Source organism: Hippichthys cyanospilos, chromosome 16 (genome assembly GCF_059441005.1).
Source record: "Hippichthys cyanospilos isolate Australia breed blue-spotted pipefish chromosome 16, RoL_Hcya_1.0, whole genome shotgun sequence".
Classification (NCBI taxonomy): domain Eukaryota; kingdom Metazoa; phylum Chordata; class Actinopteri; order Syngnathiformes; family Syngnathidae; genus Hippichthys; species Hippichthys cyanospilos.
The window spans coordinates 7,545,084-7,559,078 of NC_142384.1; the positions used below are offsets into that span (position 1 = coordinate 7,545,084).

The 13,995-nt window shown below is 39.3% G+C and overlaps 1 protein-coding gene across 3 annotated transcripts in view; it reads left to right on the plus strand.

Moving 5' to 3' along the window:
- LOC148410357 (uncharacterized) overlaps nucleotides 1–13,995 on the plus strand; it is a 171,571-nt gene that overhangs the window by 82,659 nt on the left and 74,917 nt on the right. The window lies entirely within an intron of this gene.

The following is a 13,995-nucleotide window of genomic DNA, read 5'->3' on the forward strand; positions in this document are numbered from 1 at the left end:
AAGAATCAATAGGCACTTTCAAGTGATTGAACTGTTTGAAAAACATCACAGTTCCGATGTTCCCGCTCTCATGTCAAAGCGAAGTGATAAGCGAAGCTCCATTAAATTTTCTTGGATGTGTAGATTAGCAAAGTCTTGTTGGATTTGGCTCAGTGAATTGTGTTATTTTATCCTGCTGAGTGTCAGCCTATTATTCATTTGTGTCCACTGTGGTGGACATTTGGTTTTGGCCTGTATCTTTTGACCCATTGGAGCTACCATAAGTCTCTGTGTGCTCATTAGAGTATTTTCCGCACTATAAGGCGCACCTAAAAGCCTTAATATTTTTTTTAAAAAGCTGATGGTGCGCCTTTTAATCAGGTGCGCCTTATATATGGATCAATATTGAGATTGGGATTGGTAGATGAGAAATGAACTGATGAATTAAGCTTTACCTGTTTCTTTTGTGTGTTTACAGTTGAACAAGGTTGGTCATATTGACATTGAGTTATTATCCTATTGAGAGATTAGAGTTATTATTTGAGTTATTATTGTCATTACTTTGAGTATTACTATATTGTGATTGAAAAAGTTTTAAAATATGTCGTTAATTGAGGGTGCGCCTTATAATCCCGTTCACTTTATATATGGAAAACGTTTTAAAATGTCATTAATTGAGGGTGCGCCTTATAATCCGGTGCGCCTTATAGTGCGGAAAATACTGTACTTAGACCCTGCTGTTTCCAATTATGTCACATTTTGCTGTCTTGCTGAGACGAAATGGACACAACAGTGGACACAAATGAATTATCAATGTATGAAGTCCTGCCTTTTTTCTTCAGGTAACAAATTATTCATAATAAACCTTTTTTTTTCCCCCAGCACAGTTTGTCTCATTTCACTTTTAGTTATTTCAAGTTTGAGTACTACATCAAAGACATGGAACATCGTCAAAATAGCCGCAAAACTGTCGAGAATATTTTTCGTTAGGTCCGTGCATGTAGTAAGTCTAAGTTAATCGCTTCCTACCCATCAAGCTGATTTCTACCAAACGACAAAATGAAAGACTTTCCGTCGTCTCATTTCGAGACTAATTGGCTTATTCATCGGGCGCGAGAGGTCACGCGGTGTGTTAATGGTTTAATACGTGCTATTTGAGATGATGAATACTGAGTCCAATTTCTACGTCACGCACGAGTGACTGTACTTTGGCTCTATGTGTGTCTGCGTGTGGGGAAAGGTTCCGCCGGGATCCCGGTGGAGTCCATTTGCATTTCCCGGCTGAGAAGATTTCACAGTGTAATTGGAGAGAGAATATGAGTGAACATTGTTTTTGCTGAGCCACATTTATTTCCCAGTGATGGGAATAATGGGAAATGCGTTTTGACTGCAAGTCGTTTGCGTTTGTCAAAGAGATAGGCTGTGTTCATAGTGGGATCAATAAAATGTGCAAAATCTAATCACAGTAACAAACCCAACAAATATTAAAAGATAGAAAAATAACAAAACGAGATTTTGCCTTCTTATTTGAGGCATGTTGTTTCTCTGTGTGTAAGGTACAAAAGGCAAAAAATGAACCGAAAATGTCACCAAGTGGACCCATTCTATTGGCCCATACCTATTTCACAATTTTGTAAATGTTCAAATTGTCAATTTTATACAAACTGATTAATCCAGTTAATTGGCTTAATTGGCCAGTGTTATTGGGTTCTGATTTACAAATTAATTTGTGTATCTTAGTACTCAATTGTGGAGAAGTGCTAAAGGTTTTTTTTTGTTTTTGGTTGGCTAAAAAGTGGAAGTCCTCCTCTTCCTTTGTATGAAAACATGAGTGCCTTTAGTTGCATCTGAGGTTAATTAGTGCATTCGAGACATATAGTTAGCTAGCTAGTAACTATGCCAAAATTTATCTATGCCTACGCTCTAAAAAAATTGCTCCTGGATAATAAATAATTATGGCTATGTCAGAACGCGCCATAGTTTGCCTTCCCAGTGTATGAAAACTTGCATGCCTTTGATTGCCTCCAAGGTCATTCAATGCATTTGCGACGTGCAGTTAGCTAGCTTGCTAACTATGCTAATCCTCCAAAAAGATAGCTTGCTAGCTATGCCTACACAGAAAAAATGTTTTCTTTTAATAGCTGGCTTCATGGTTGGCCATGTGTGTGTATCTCATGGAAAGAGGAAAAAGAGTAACTATCTTCCCTAAAATTCTCTTTTCTCTATTTTGTGTTTCTTTGCGATGATTTATTTGTCTATAAATCTCTTCTCTATACAGCAAACTTTCTTTACATTTGTCTGGCCAATAAGTGATTGATTTTTGTACACTTGGTATCTTGACTGAGCTTTAATGTCAAACCGTTAGCTGATTTGGGTTGAAAAACAAATGAAGGCTATAATGGAAACCTACCAAAATACAATTTTTGTTTGTACACTTGATAAAGTATCTTGCCATCCATCACCAGAAGCTATTCCTGCGCACAGAAACTGAAATGTCATTCCAAAGTGGCGTGTGTAGTGCTCTATTCAAGCTCTTGTCTTCCATATATGTGGACCTGAAAGAACGCTCGGTGTTTCCTAGTGTATCTTCAGAAACGATCACAACAATGGATTCAGTCGAAGCACTTCCTCCCAGCAAGCGACCGTTCCTCTAACTTGGAGATGAGCTAACAATTTCGCTAGCTGCTGCCTCTGGCATACTCTTCCCGCTTTGTGATTTCAAACTCTGCGTCATTTCTCTTTGAGAAGTAAGACATCCCACGAAGGAAGCCCCCTTGGCTGAATGTCAGAATCAATGTGTGGGGCTTTAATTGAGCGGCCGCACGAGGGGGGATGACACTCGGGGGCCCTCGCATGTCATTCTCGCCTCTTTACCGACTTGGGAGGGAGGAATGGGGCGGGTGTGACTTTATCTCATGAGTCAACATATATGGTGAGAGGGCACCCTTCAGATGACCTCTGTGTACCATTCGCTGGGGGCTACCCGGCGCACAAACCCCAAGAATCCCGCTCGTGTCAGCCGTTATCCCTCCGGCAACTCGTGGATTTGATTTTCCTCGTCAGCTGAGGCGCATCCAAGAACATTCGATGGGGAAGCGGAGACGGGATGGGAAATTGCGGGCGAGGTTGGAAGGCATCGGGCAGTCATAACCTCATCTTATAACCTTCCCTGTTAAGCCATCAGTCTTTCTGACCCTTGTAATTAGCACACAAAGCCCTGGGAAGGAAGGCGCTTTCTCAATTGGTCCCAGGGAGACTTTGGTCTCTGCCTACAAAAGATAATGCCGCATAGACACTATTTTCCTGAAAGCGGAGCATAGATTTGTCTCCTGCCGGGCACAGCAAATATTTCATCCGGGCTACTTCTGCGGCTTAGGACCTTGTTGGTATTAGTGCACCAAAAGTTGCTTACAATCCCCGTGGGAATATTTCAAATGTTAAGCTAGCAAAGTTTTTTTCCCCCCCTTTGAATCCCCATATGAAATTACAAGGAAATCGTACGCAAAATTAAGATTGTGTAGAGCCACGCTTAAGGTCCTTTGGTAATCAGAGTCCAAACTGAAAGAATAACGCCTCATTTCAATAAGTGGAAATTGGCTGATCTTTTCAAATATTTACTCCAAAACAAAAGGCAAAAAGACAACGCTGCTTTCGCTGTCCATGCATCACAGTCGCCTGCCGTCTGCAACATTTTCCATTACCCTGCAAGGCCGTAAATCTTTCCTTTCAGTGATGACGCCGTGTCTGAATTTCATCCATTGTTTGTTTTTGTGTGTCTTGATTGATTATTTTATCGAACGAGCAGCATGATGTAAACATATTTCAAAATTTGAGAACGAACCAAACAAAAGCTAATAAAAGAAATTGTCATCATATAATGCAGTTCAGTCTGGTTTACATGGTCAAAAGATGGTAGGAAGAAGTATAAAACTCATATACAGTATATCATATATTTTGTTAATATAGATATAGCGCATCACATTTTTTTTAAAGCTATACCGCGAAGAGACGTGCTGTGAAGGTTTAATGCATGGCAGAAAGAGAGTTAACTATAAATTCACTTGCCACAGGCACTCCTCGGAGGTTAATTTACTGCTGTACACATATTTACTTAAATCTTGAAATATTAAACCTTATACAGTAAATGTACTGTTATCCCTTCCCATCCTTTGTTGTCCTGCAGAGAGCCGCGGTTATCTTAGCAGTTATATTCTCTGTCAGAGCGTGTGGGACTTTGGGAAGCACGGCTCTCGAGCACGCCTACAAGATACGTGATTGGCTCCTGGCGTGACAGTGGGAATTAGGGCAGGAGTAGATTACAACTCCTGCCCTCATTGGTCGATGGCAGGGGGCAGGGCAGGAGTTGTACTCTACTCCCGGCCCAACTGCCATGGTCGCGCCGGGAGCCAATCACGTGTCTTGTAGGCCTGCTTGAAAGCCAGAGACTCGGAATGGATCAACTGTGAATCTGTTCCCGAGATTTCTTTTGTAATAAATTGGAATTTCATGTGTAAGATCTAATTGTTATCATGTTTGGTCAGCTGACAGGCTTCACTCTAATTAGATCCCCGGGCGCCGATAATATAACCTCGGCTCTCCGTGATACTACAAAGAATGGAACAGGGATAACTGTACAGTTACTGTGTAAGGTTTATTAATTTAAGATTGAAGTAAATGTGTGGACTGCAGCAATACTTGTCTTAAATATGTAAAGTATAAATACTTTTCACGTTTAAATAAATTCAGGTACCCACATGAAAATTCCGTGTGTGTGTGTATGTATGTGTGTGTGTGTGTGTGTATATATATATATATATATATATATATATATATATATATATATATATATATATATATATATATATATATATATATATACATGTATGCCTCTGCTATACTTTGTGATAACGTATGCTTTTCGTGAGCATTAACAGCAAGCAAAATGATATTATAATCCTGCTGAGATCTCTGTGTTTCGTGACCATTACTAAATGCATGGCATTTTTAAAGATCTTACTTTTCATCTAAAACCTTACTTAATTGGCTTTTTATTCAGAGAAGCAGTGAGACAATGACACAGGTGAGCATTGGTTCAAGAAGTCAAACGGCATCTGCCGCTTGTGTGTTTAATTAGTTAGCTCTATTTTAAGGAAGAAAAGCAGAAGCAAGACTGTTTTAGCACCCAATCAACAGCTGTAACATAGAATTCTTGCAAAGCTGGGGATGGATGTTTTCCAACCTTTATTGCACTAAGGCACATAACGAACATGAGAACAATTGAAAGGTGAATTTCACAAGTCAATTTTAGCTCACTGCCATAGATAGATGGTGTGTGAGCATGGATGAACCATATAGGTGAAATTGAATAATTTCCCGCTGCACACCTGATGATCTCGCATGGTACGATGAATCGGGAATCACTGCTGTAAGTGAATAAGAATGAGAGGCTCACTATTTGGCTGACTTGAGCTCATTTGCTTCATTATTGATGATGGAGGCGTTTGTGAATTTAAAAATACTGCAAAGTCATATCTCATGGGGAACGTTTCATTTCTTATCACACCTTTGACGACTTAGCACACTTTGCAGGCATTTAAAAGTCTCAAGTGACAACCAGAGCAAAGTTTTTTTTTCTTTTTTTTTTTTTTTTTTGGGGGGGGGGGGGGGGTCCTCTGATTCACGTGATGGTGATCGAATCTTTCCACCGCTCCTTGTCTCTCAGGCAGCGATGAGGACAGGAAGTGTGTGGCAGTAGTGCAGGAACTAGCTTACTTATTCATCGGTTCTGGCGGGGATTTCTCCCGGATGATGAATGGCGAGCAGACACTCCAGCCGGGTTCTGTGGGTAAATAATGTAACAATCCCCCACCATGCATCGAGCAGGTCCAATGCGGATCCACAGGTCGTTGCTAAGGTTTTGCTTCTATCCTGGACAGGTTTACAAAAAAACAGACTCCAAACATTTTTGAGTTAGCGCCAGTTTTAACGCCTGGTTGTCAATAGTCCTGCGGGTCCCTAATGTAAATTTGCTATCAAAGGTGTGCCATTTTGAACCGCTCGCTGTTTTGACAATCCATAGTAATGTTTAGCCTTCTGGTATTTTTTTAATGCTTTTGATAGATGTGTCTAGAACTATGCAAATTGGGTCAAAATTCCGTTTTGGGGTTTTGTTGATGTAATAAAAGTGACAGTTGAAATCAACCATGACTCCTCGCTGCCATTTTTGCCGGCCGCGGGCACGTCCTCACGGCTAGAATGACCCACCTGAGCCGGGGCGAAAATGGCTGCCGCGCTGTTTCCGGTTGCATGGCCCTTCAAAACAAGAGTTCTCTACAAAATAAAATGCAGTGCAGGAACAACGGGGGCAAAAAGGGGCAGAACAATGGTACAGTACTTTACAGTACAGTACATATGGAATAATCTATTTTATTTATTATTTTTTAGTTATTATTTGTATGGTCTTCCGGCTTACACTGAAATTCGGGTTGCACCGTGTTTTAAGTACGGATTAACGCTGTAAATCGAGCACCCCCTGTGTCTGTGTGTGTGTGTGTGTGTGTGTGTGTGTATATATATATATATATATATATATATATATATATATATATATATATATATATATATGTGTGTGTGTGTATAATAAGTGTTTATAAATACAACTACTGCTACAAGGAAGGCTGTAACGTGTGCTTGTAAATGTCAGCACCGTCTTCAGAAGTGAACTCTTGTGCAGTCACAGCCAGCTTGCTGTTGCATTTGATGAGGAGAAAAGAAGAAATAAATACAAAAGCGAACCAATCGTTGTCTCTATCAGCATGTACAGGAGTGCAAATGTAACTCCTAATGCAGCAGGAGGAGGTGGACAGCCAGCTATTAAGGCTAAGCGAGGGCCTGGGGTCCACTCAAGTTTTACACTCCTACACAAAGTAGTCCTCACACACACACACATGCGGGCACACACACGAATACGCAGCCTCTTAACCTCCTGTTCCAGCTCCATTCCGTCTGAACTCTTTTCTCAGCGCTGAGGCGAGCAGACTCAAGGAAACGCTTCATTTAAATGTACATAATTTGCTGTGGAAGGCTCACTCTTGGTCTCGCTGTTCCCCCGTGGCGCCGCAACAGCTCGGGAGAGACAGACGGAAGGAAGGGATCTTTTTTTTTTCTTTTTTTTTTTTTTAAATCCCGCGAGGAATCCAGTGGCCCGGACACAAGTACTGGCTGGTAAAAGGCAGAGGGGAGGGGACGGGGACGGGGACGGGGAGGTGGCAGCGGAGAACTGGCAGGTACACTGGACGTTCATTCCCCGGGAGACTTTTTATGCCAACACCTGTTTTCATCTCTTTTGGCCGCCGTAGCTTTTAGACTGGAAATAATGTGGTCGGCGCTGTGCATCGGTGCAAAGTCAGTGTTTTGTTACCAGCACCCATGCGGCGCCAAAGCTTTCTGACAAATTGATTATCCACAGATTTACTACCAGCAGTAGTTATTGATTTTATCACATCTGTAGCCGTCATTGGTAGGGAATGAGTTAAAAATTGTAACGTATTACTTTAGCGACGTCACAGATGTGTATTCCACTTCTTAAAACATTGAACGTTGAAACTAACCCAATAATTGGGTCAGTTTGACCCAACTTTTGCGATTTTTTTTTTTTTTTTTTTGCCCAAAGTAACCCAGAAAACTTTTTTTTTAAGACAAAGTAACCCAAAAAGTTTTGGGTCAGTCCTTTTTTGATCCATAGTTGGGTTGCTTTATACCCAAATCTTTTATGGTGCAGTACCAATCAAAAGTTTAGAAACAAATTTAAGAATTTCAACTATTAACTCTTGATAATGCACAGCTATGAAGTGAAAATCATTCCAAGTCACCAAAAACATAATCCACATCATAAAGCTGATTAGGAAAACACCAAGTTGTGCAAAAGGTACATACAGAACCTAAAAATGATCACACTCTAATTTTGCTTTTCTTTTTATGTTTACCGAATTATTCCATCACTATTTCCCATAGAGTTTATGGCTTAAGTATTATTCTCCAATGCAGCGAGTTTTTCAATATTGAAAAGAAATTTACAGACAATGAATGAATAAACAAGATTCTCACCAATGTTTGCCGCTCACACATATATATATGTGTGTGTGTGTGTATATATATATATATATATATATATATATATATATATATATATATATATTTTTTTTTTTTTTTTTTTTTAAACCACAAGATTCATAATTTCAACGAGGTTCAAATGAACTTGTACCTGTCAGTCAATTTTAGAATGGAAAAAAAATAATAAAATAAAAATATAGTTAATGGATGTCAATGGTGCTCCTTAGTAGGGTTTCTGCTGGTGTCCTTTCACATTAATGGTGCTCAAAGCTATATCTTAAACATTTTTTTAAAAAGCATCAAATTGTCATATTTCCCCCCAAGTCCAAGTGTTTTACAATAAATAAATGACAAACAACCTCATGACGTTTTTTTCATGCCAAATCTTACAAAATGACATTCAAAATAGAGTCATAAGGCGGTTCCTTTTTCTAAACTGTTAACAAACCAAAGATCTTCATCGTCTTCTTCATCTCTTTCCTTGTACTTACTTTCAAGTGTAACTAAGCACATATAGGAAAGGCAAATAATCAATGATATGACGAAAACCGTGGGGCCCTATATTGAGACTTGAACCAAAGTAATACTTCGGCGTGGCCGCGAAACAGATTGCTCTGAGTGGAAAGAGGAAGACAGGATTGGAAATTGGAAGAGAGTGAAAAGTGACTTTGGCCTTTGTCAAAGTCGACACTCGACCTTTCCGCATTCGGGCAGGTGATTGCGTTGCGCTGGTCGCGTATGGGCTGCGTGCAAGACGTGCGGCGGAATGCTTGTGGGGATTTAGCGCAGACGCCCTGACCCATATTAGGCAGAGCTTTGAGTGTTTGTTCTGGCTGTGAGCGTTCCGAGCCAGAACAAAGACAACAAATCCCTTCCACTGCATTGGAGCCCCCATCATTTTCTCATAATGAGTCAACAAGGAGCCACGCTAGTGACCTAAGATGTTCTTTTTTGTAGAGGACGGATAAAACTCCCTAAACACATACCATACAATACAGCAGAAAACAGACACATAGCGTAGTCTTTGAGCCTTAACGCTAATGCGAAAAATCATCTTCCCTGCGGTGCTTTGCCTTTGCTTTTAATTGGTGCTAATGTATTGAACACAAATGGTGCAGCAACACATGGAAACCTGAGCACCAAACTACTCATTTCTGTCAACTATTGTGTCCTTTTTGTCTCAGCTATACAGTAAAGTTGATTGCTTCACACCCAAACACACTAAAGTCAAAAACGTAAAGGCCAGGATGTCCTCTACTGAGGACACTTGGACTCAGTTGGGTGTATATAGAAAAATGTAGAGCAACAAATTGTCCTCTGCTGTGAAGACAAATGAATAGACTTGATCTAAGAAAAATGTAATCTTACTCAAGTCATATATTTTTTTTTAATTCTCTGTGTTGAGCCACTTCTATTAATGTTGTAACTTTGATCTCAGAGTAGTTGAACTGCTGTCTTAATAAATTTTATAGCTGTTTGTCCGTCATATACTGCTCTCAGGTGGCCAGGGCAGTCACAGCACAAATAAAAACTTTACCTAAATTCTCCACTGTACACACATTATTATTTTTGATAGCAGTTTGTATGCACGTAGACATGGACACATACTTGCCCCCCCCCCCAAAAAAAAGCAGATGCTAACACAATTAGGTAATGCTAATCTGTGCATTTAATACAATGCAGTTCTGTTAACCTTTTGGCTTGAGCAACATGGGGACGTCTCGCCCATGGGAATGTGTTTTACACATTTCTGACACCCAGATGTTGCTTGAAAGTGACACCGGATATTCACCCAGCCCAGTCGATCCAAATCATGGTACAATGAGATGACAGTTAAAGTATTAACTGTCATCTCATATATATATATATATATATATATATATATATATATATATATATATATATATATATATATATATATATATATATATATATATATATATATATATATATATATATATATATATATATATATATATATATATATATATATGAAAGTAAAGTAGTGGTGTGTTAAATAGACAAATAAAAACGGTTTTTTTATGATGTTCGCTAAAGGTTCCAAAATATTTAGTGACATTTAAGTCATCGTTACGCCAGCATGTTGGCATAAATGTCAATGCGTTTGTTTTGTTTATCCAAGTTTTGCCTTGTCACAGTGTTTTCCCCCTCTGTATCAGCTGATTTTATTCATTTATTTTATTGCTTTTCAATTGTTGTGTTGGCGCATGATGATTTTTGGCAAGACTTGACTTTCACTTTTAACTCACATGGATGATTTCACTTTTAACAAGCATTTGAGTACACATTGGGCTTTTGAGATACTTTGAAGGAGTATTTCATTAGATTTAGAAGTATTTTGTTAACGTTTAGGTAAGAATTCAGGAAGTATTTGAGTACATGTAGGAGTATATCTAAATTTGGAAAGTATTTAGGTAACTTATTTGCGATAGATCGTGTTTAGTTAACATTTCGGGACTACTTGAATAGATTCGAAAATATATAGGTTACTTCTAGGGAGTATTTAGGTAACTTCTGGTGAGTATTTCAGTACACTTTGGAGTATTTTTATAGGTTTGCCAGTATTAAGATAACTTAGGAAAGATTTGATTTGTCTAGGATTATTTAGATTACTTTAAGGCTGTATTTCAGTAGATTTAAAAGTTTTTACATAGCTTATTGGATGTTGTATATAGGGGCGGTATATAGGGGGAGTATTTAGTTGACTTTTAGGGAATATTTTAGGACTATATGAGCCTATGTAGTAATTCTTGGAAATGTTTTAATTGATTTTAATGGCAGGGCAACCAAAAAACTTTCTTCACAATCTTCTATGCAGCCTTCTCTAAACACAGCATCTTATATGTAACTTTTTATTTTCCATTTCAGTGGGCGGCCATTTGGAAATATGAGATTTGAAAATTACATCACAGTTGCTCAGAGTTTAGGTAATAACCAGTCAGAGCTCAGCTTGTGAAGGTCACATGACCTAGCCGTGATTGGTTATTTCTTGAGCCCTGAACAACTGCGATGTCATTTTTAGGTGACAGCCAATTACAAAGGATGTCTAAAAATTGAGATGGATAAAAAGTGGATATTGCGGCTTAATTCATGTCCTACGAATGTAATATTAATCAAAATGCTGTGTTTAGACTAGCGCATGGAACATATTGCAAATAATTTTTTTTGAGTTGACTTCCCCCTTTAAGTTAATGACTGAGATACTGTAGGTTATTTTTTAGGGAGTATTTTGGGTATATCCAGGAGTGTTTTGGTTACATTTTACATAATTACTTTGGCTTACGATATGCGACTATATTTGAATTTTGTCAGTGGCACTAGAAAAGTAACGTTTTTTTTTTTTGGTGTTATTCTGAGATTTTTCCAACTCAAGCTTTTTATTTAATTACTTGATTTGCATGTTTGTGGACTATTTGTTCCCTCTGTCCAATATAATGACAATTTTTGATGACAGTTTTGCCCGAGGCCTAGCTTACAGGTTGCCTTATAGCGTCCACTTTCTCCTAACTTCTTTCAAATCCAACTTTCAGGCTCAATTAGCCTCAGCAAATCATTCGGCCTTTTGGCTGCGGCCGCGGCGGCGCTCTCCCCGTTTGCCAAACTTTTACCGGGCGCCATGGCAACCGCGTGACACGGTGACATTTTCAGCCGGCGGCGTTTATCACCTCACAAACTCCCCGCTGCGTTTGCGTCTGACATTTTGGAAACGGGGCGGAGTTGGCGCCGGGCGCCGCTTTGGCTCAGGCGCCTTGTCCTGGCACCACCTTGTTTATTTTCTTGATTTTATTCACCATGGAGCACAGGCATAAGGAAGCCAGTGTATGTTGTTTTTCACATGTATGTAGATGAGTCACGTGTTCTCTCCGGGCATCGGCTTGCGGCTGCGTGCATATGAGTAGCATGTGCTGGGGAGTTATCCATTATGGAAGCATTAAGTGTGTAACTATGAAAATGAATAAGTCATAACAATATTTATGCCACATTGAGTGCATGCGTAAAAATTAATGCGTGTGTTAGGGGCGTGCAGACACACGTTTAAGCCGGCAGACGTGTAATTGAAAATTGAATAGAGGAGTGAAGTTGTGGGCTCCTGGCCTAATTTGGCAGATGGCTCACTGAACGTCTCCATGGAAGCGCTTCTTCCAGTGTGTGTGTGTGTGTGTGTGTGTGTGTGTCCTCTTGCACTTGTGGGGACCATTTTGTGGTGTTTTTTGGCGTACCCCACACATTCAGACCTCTTTTGACGGTCAAAACTTAATTTTAGATTAACCATAGGTTGAAAATGAATTTTGGTTGAGCTTAAGGAAAAGGTTAGGTTATCTGTTGTGATGGTTAAGGTTAGGGGCTATGAAATGCATTATGTCAAAGGGATGTCCCCACTATAACAGAAAAACCCTCGTGTGTGTGTGTGTGTGTGTGTGTGTGTGTTTGTGTGTATTTAAATCAAGACTCCTCCAAGTGTCCTCTGAACGATTGGTGGTTAGATGAGGATCAGCACAGGAAGCTCATGTTGGGGCGTCTTATTGATATTTGCTGTGCTTTTTTTCCTGTTCCTCTCAGGTCCTCTTTTACCTCGTCGCTCGGCTTCACCTTCACACGCTCAGCACTTCCTCTTCCTCTTCTCAGCCTGTCAGCAGGTTAATGATTTCACTTTGTACACTTCACCCTGGCTAATTGTTTTTTTTTCATTCTTCTTCTTTGTCTTGTCTACTTGACTTTTTGAGACCCGGTCGAGGTTAAATCTCAAGTTTGGTTCAATTGCTTGGACTTTTTCCACCTGATGCAGTCGAAAAAGGGTACATGAAAATTTGTCCCCCCTTTTTTTAGATGATTTCTTGTTTAATAAAGGACTAGATTTGAACTGTAAAGTCTTGTTTTTTTTTTTTTTTTGGGGGGGGGGTAATTTTCTCACAACTGGTGACATTTTACTCTTAACTCATTCACTGCCACTGACGGCTATAGACGTCACTACGGCTAGATGCGTTTTCATTACATTTTTAGCCCAGAGTTTCCAAAACCTCAATGAATCAAAAGATAAGAGAAGTCGTCGAATGACTTCATGTGACTTCCTATGTTACAAAGTTACAAAGTGGAATTCAAAGGTTTTTTTTGTCCCCATGTTACAGCATTTTTCCCACCTTACGGCATCAACAACAATTTCTCTCGTGCGGCCAAATTTCAAACTTCAGTGTGAGTGCGTATGACTGTGCAAGTCACTTGTCTCACGCCACGCTCATATGTCACTATATGTGTCACAGTGTACGTCACTAAGATGCTGGTCTGCTATTGGTTGCTGTCACTAAGATGCTGATAAACTATTGGCTGAAATCCCTCTCACAATGCCTGAGAGAAATGCTGCTTTCTCATTGCTCAGTTCAGAATCTCACGTCTGTTTTTTAAAGACTTAATATTGTGTACGTGCTTATGATATTGTATTTATTGTACAATTTACTACCTTATTCAAATGTTAATTCGTTAGTTTTCGTAGTTAATTCGTTTGTTTGTTTATATGCGTCATCTCCTTCCCCGTCTGCCTCCACCCGCTACCAGCTCAAGTCATGACGTTCCAAAGGTAATTTCATTTTTCCTTTATATATTTTTTTATTTACTATGTTATCAAATTATATACATGTATATTATGTGTAAGTAGTACTTACTATACATTTTTTTTTTATAACATTTTGATGTTTTTACCTGGCGTTTTGCACGCATTAGCTAATTAGCATAAGTTTCTATTGCCCGCCTTACGACGATTTCGCCTTACGATCCCAACTCCGGAACAGATTAATGTCTTATAGCGGGGGTCTTGATACCTTAATCAGATAAAAATTGATTTGAGCTGGGCTGGCAGTGAATGAGTTTTAAAGGTAAACAAAATATGAA